Here is a 6,000-nt window from a genome sequence, read left to right as displayed (position 1 = left end):
TTCCTCCTGTTCCTATATAACAGACTCGAGGGGCTGAATGCTATCCTCCTTTTCCTGTATAACAGACTCGACAGGCTGAATGGCCTCCTCCTCATCCTGTTTAACAGGCTTTAGTGGCTGAATGACCGGCTCCTGTTCAATTGTAACAGGCTTGAGGGGCTGAATGGCCTCCTCCTGATTTTAAGTAACTGGCTCACGTGGCTGTATGGCCTCATCCTGTGCATGTATAACAGGATCGAGGGGCTGAATGGCCTGCTCCTGTTCATATATAACAGGCTTGAGTGGCTGAATGCCCTCCTCCTGTTACTGTACAACAGACTCGTGTGTCTGAATTGCCTCCTCCTGTTCTTGTATAACAGGCTACAGGGGCAGAATTGCCTCCTGCTGTTCCTATGCTAAAGGGCCATGGGAGTGAATGGCCTCCTCCTGCTCCTGTGTAAATGACTCGAGGGGTTGAATTGAATCCTCCTGTTCCTGTGTAAGAGATTCAGGGGTTGAGAGGACTCAGAGCGAATGTGGGGTGGGACGGGAGCCACTTGTGTAAAAGGAAGTGTCGGGGCAGCAGTTTCCCTTCACTGAATTACCGATTTACTACCAAATGTACCGTCAGTAGAGGAAACACCGAACCCTGACCCAAAATCCGACTCTGGTGGAATTCGAACCAACAACGTTTTGAAAGATTTTATCTTTCACATAGCTAGAAGTCCAATGCTCTTTCCATTGCGCCACAGAGCCAATTGCATGGCACATTATTACAAAAGCAAAATAGTGTTGATGTTGGAAATCTGAAATATAAACAGATAAAATGCTGGAAGCACCCTGCAAGTCAGGCAGCTTTTAAAAGGGATCTACTTTCAGTCCCGGATCATTCTGTGTCTGTCGAAAAGGGATATGCTGTCAGTCCCGGATCATTCTGTGCCTGTTTAAAAGGGATGTGATGTGAGTCCCGGTTCATTCTGTGTCTGTTTAAAAGGGATGTGCTGTCAGCCCCAGATCATTCTGTTTCTGTTTAAAAGGGATGTGCTGTCAGTCCCGGATCATTCTGTGTCTGTTTAAAAGCGATCTACTTTCAGTCCCGGATCATTCTGTGCCTGTTTAAAAGTGATGTGTTGTCAGTCCCGGGTACAACCACTGTCTGGCAACACACAAGCTACCTAATATCTAGCAGAAGGCACATATAATAGCACTATTAAAGCCTGGAATAGATCCCTTAGATCCTAAGAGTTTCGGCCAATTTCATTGCTTTGCCGCACCTATAAGCTGTTTGAACGCCTGATACTCAATAGGATAGCACCAACTGTAGATGAGAAAATCATTCCAGAGCAAGCAGGATTCCGCCCCGGCAAATCAATAACAAGCCAACTGCTCAACCTCACACAACACGTCGAAGATGGTTTTGAGCAAGGGATGGTAACAGGTGCTGTTTTTGTAGACCTGTCAGCAGCATACGATACAGGGAACCATAGACGTCTCCTCTGCAAGATTCTAGAGATGACAACAGAGATTCACTTAACAGAGCTGTTAGAAAGCTTGCTTCAGAATCGCCGGTTCTATGTTGAACTAGGTGGGAAGTGCAGCAGGTGGCGTATTCAGAAGAATGGTCTTCCTAAGGGAAGCATGCTTGCACCGCTGCTGTACCACATCTACACGAATGACCAACCTATAGATGGTGTCACATGCCGTTTTATGTATGCTGATGAATTATGTGTCACTGCCCAAAGCACTGATTTTAACACTGTGGAGAAAACGCTTTCTGAGGCCGTGGAGGGACTAAAATCCTATTATGAAGAAAACCACCTTCGCGCAAACCCATCAAATATGCAAGTTTGTACATTCCACCTCAGAAACCGTGAAGCCAAACGCCAGCTGAAAGTAACCTGGTGTGGAGCAACACTGACGCATTGCGAGCACCCTATCTACTTAGGAGTCACCCTTGACTGATGCCTCACCTTCAAGAACCACATCGAGAAGACAAAGGCAAAAGTGAGCGTACAAAACAACATCCTGAATAAGCTCACTAACACAAGATGGGGAACAAGTCCGAAAACATTGTGAACCAGTGCACTTGCTCTTTGCTATTCCATTGCTGAATACGCCTGCCCTGCATGGGAAAGGTCTACTCATGCCAAGAAGATGGATGCCGTTCTGAATGGAAGCTGTCGATTTAGCACAGGTTGCTTAAAACCAACAAACATCAACAGTCTATATATCCTGGCGGGTATCTCTCCCCCTGATATAACAAGAACGGTAGCCAGCAAGAAAGAACGACTCCGTCAAACATCAGATGAGAGACACACTCTGCATTGTCATACACCTACACCAAGCCGCCTAAAGTCAAGAAAGAGCTTCATGAACAGTGTTGTTCCATTACAATCAACCTCATCTGAAGCCCGCATCGCCTTGTGGAAAGACCGGCTCACCAGGCTTGAACAACCCCCAGTGATGGAAATTCTACCTGATGAAAGCCTTCCCCCAGGAGCTGATTGCAACTGGGCAAAATGGAAGGGCCTTAACAGATTTAGGACCGGTGTAGGTTGCTCAACGGTGTCACGAAGCAAATGGGGATATTCAACCTGCCCGACAACTTGTGAATGTGGAACTGAGGCACAGACTATGCAACATCTCCTGCAATGCCCATCGTTGCAGATCTTGCCGAATTCAACAACAAGGCACAAAAATGTGTCCAGTTCTGGCTGGGCTATGTATAGACTGTCCGTGAACACGATAAGAAGAAGAAGAAGTCCCGGGTCATTCAGTGACTGCTTAAAAGGGATGTGCTCTCAGTCCCATATCATTCTGTGTCTCTTTAAAAGGGATCGTCTGGCTGCCCCGGATCATGCTGTGTCTGTTTAAAACGGATGTAGCATAATATTATAGAGTCTGCACCACAGAAACAGTCCATTTGCACGAACTGGTCTCCACACGAGGCTCTTCCTTCTCTACTTCCACTCACCAGAAAAAAGCCAGGATCAGTAATGGTAACCTGATGCGCTATCAATTACTCAAAAGACTGAGGTTAAGCGAGTAACTAACAGGCTTTTATTAACAAGAGAATGAAGGTGTGCCTCGAGTGGTCGACCAGTCCAGAATACAGAGGGACTGTGGAGCAGTCACCTTTATACCTGGACTCGTGGGAGGAGTCAGCCGAGGCATGTACAGACATGTACACAGTGGAATACAAACAGTTGTTTACCACATTCACCCCTTGTTTAATAATGAGTCCGGTGGGGTGAAGTTTATTAAAAGTTTGTGTATTGGAGTCTCTCTGGAGGTCTTGTCTGCCGCTGTGATCGACGTGGCGATGGCAGGGGTAGTGTAGCTTCCGGCGTCAAGTGCCGCATAGGCTGAGGCACTGGTGTGTAGTCCTCATGGGTGTCGAGCGGGTCACGAGGCCCAGGCTTGCCGTCTGCTGGGGTTGGATATTGGATCGTGGGTGGGTTGGGAGTGGGAAGTGGGTTACTGGGGCCCCCGAGGGTGCGAGATCTCATATGGAGACTGTGTCCTCCCGCCCGTCCGGGTACGCAATGTAAGCATACTGGGGGTTGGCGTGGAGGAGGTCGACCCTCTCGAGCAGGGGGTCCATTTTATGGGTCCTCACGTGTCTTCTCAGTAGGACCGGCCCTGGGGACGTCAGCCATGGAGGTAGCGATGTCCTTGATGTGGACTTCCTTGGGAAGACAAACATTTTCTCATGAGGGGTGGTGTTAGTGGCAGTGCAGAGCAGTGGCCGAATAGAGTGGAGCGCATCGGGCAGCACATCCTGCCAGCGGGAGGTCGGAAGGCCCCTAGACTTTAAGGCTAGCAGGGCGGCCTTCCAAACTGTCGCATTCTCTCTTTCCACCTGTCCATTCCCCCGGGGGTTGTAACTGGTGGTCCTGCTTGTGGCAATACCCCTAGCGAGCAGGTACTGGTGGAGTTCGTCGCTCATAAACGATGAGCCCCGGTCGCTATGGATATAGCTGGGGAAACCGAACAGGGCGAAGAGGTCGTTCAGACATTTAATGGCCGTGGCACTGGTCATGTCCGGGCAGGGGATGGTGAAAGGGAAACGGGAGGACTCATCAATAATGTTGAGGAAGTACACATTGCGGTCAGAGGAGGGGAGAGGCCCTTTAAAATCAACGCTCAGGCGCTCGAAGGGGCGAGTGGCTTTTATCACGTGAGCCCTGTCTGGTCTATCAAAGTGCGGTTTGCAGTCAGCGCAGACTTGGCAGTCCTGGTCATGGTCCTGACCTCCTCAATGGAGTAAGGCAGGTTGCGGGCCTTGCTGAAGTGGAAGAACCTGGTGACCCCGGGTGGCAGAGGTCATTGTGGAGGGCCCGCAGTCTATCGATCAGCGCGCTGGCGCAGGTGCCACGCGATAGAGCATCCGGGGGTACATTGAGCTTCCCGGGCCGGTACAAGATCTCATAATTGTAGGTGGAAAGTTCGATTCTCCACCTCAAGATCTTGCCGTTTTTGATTTTGCCCCTCTGCTTGTTGTTAAACATAAAAGCAACTGAACGCTGGTCAGTGAGCGGGGTAAATCGTTTTCCGGCCAGGTAGTGCCTCCAATGATGCACAGCCTCCACAATAGCCTGGGCCTCCTTCTCAAAAGCGGAGTGTCTGGTCTCCGGGCCCTGGAGGGTTTGTGAAAAGAAGGCCACGGGTCTCCCCGCTTGATTAAGGGTAGTGGCCAGGGCAAAGTCGGACGCATTGCTTTCCACCCGGAAGGGGATGGATTCGTCCACTGCGTGCATGGTGGCTTTGGCAATGTCCTCCTTGATAAGGTGGAAGGCTAAGCGGGCCTCTGCCGTCAAGGGAAAAGAGGTGGACTTGATCAGCGGACGGGCCTTGTCCGCATAGTAGGGGACCCACTGTGCGTAATAGGAGCAGCTCTTCAGGGCCTTGAGGCAGTGGGGCATTGGGAGTTCCATAAGGGGACGCATCCGGTCGGGATCGGGACCGATGACTCCGTGTTCCACAACACAGCCAAGGATGGCAAGGCGGGTTGTGCAGAATATGCACTTCTCCTTGTTATACGTCAGGTTCAGGAGTTGGGCAGTGCAGAGGAATTTTTCGAGGTTTGCGTCATGGTCCTGCAAATCATGGCCGCAGATGGTCACATTGGCCAGATATGGGAAAGTGGCCTGCAACGCATTTTGATCGACCATCTGATCCATCTCCCTTTGGACGTCGGAGACCCCGTTGGTGACGCCAAAGGGAACCCTAAGGAAGTGATAGAGGCGGCCGTTTGCCTCAAAGGCAGTATACTGGCGTTCCTCAGGGTGGATAGGGAGCTGGTGGTACGCTGATTTCAGGTCAATGGTCGAGAAGACGCGGTACTGCACGATCTGTTTGACAATATCAGCTATGCGGGGGAGTGGGTAAGCGTCCAGCAGGGTGTAGCGGTTTATTGTCTTGCTGAAGTCGATGACCAGGCGCTGCTTCTCGCCGGTCTTAACGACCACAGCCTGGGCTCGCCAGGGGCTGGTGCTGCCCTCAATAATCCCCTCCTTCAGGAGCCGCTCCACTTCAGTTTTAATGAAAACCCTGTACCCGGCACTGTATCGCCTGCTCTTTGTGGCGATGGGCTTACAGTCGGGGTGAGGTTAGCAAACAGTGGGGGGGGTGACTCTGAGTGTGGAGAGGTTGCACCTGGTGCGCGGCGGGCAATTTGGAAGCTACTGGCTGCGGACTGTGAGTGGGGGGAGGGGTCCACCGTACGCCATCGTAACACTTTTAAGGTGGCACAGAAAATCTAACCCCAGTAGAACAGCAGCGCAGAGGTGGGGCAGGACCGGAAGTTTAAAATTATCATACACAGTCCCATCTACTAAGAGTGTCACCACGCAGTAGTCACCAATGTCCGCCGACTGGGACTCGGAGGCCATAGAAATCCACTGGTGCACAGGCAGGACTGGGAGAGAGCAACTCCGCACAGTTTCGGGGTGGATGAAGCTCTCCATGCTCCCAGAGTCAAAAAGGCAGCTTGTTTCATGACCATTTACTTTAATGTCC

Source organism: Somniosus microcephalus, unplaced genomic scaffold (genome assembly GCF_052327205.1).
Source record: "Somniosus microcephalus isolate GS21.2 unplaced genomic scaffold, FLI_Smic_1.0 unresolved_chr8, whole genome shotgun sequence".
NCBI classification, from domain to species: domain Eukaryota; kingdom Metazoa; phylum Chordata; class Chondrichthyes; order Squaliformes; family Somniosidae; genus Somniosus; species Somniosus microcephalus.
The sequence above is the reverse complement of the archived record's forward strand: the minus strand, read 5'-3'. Positions refer to the sequence as shown.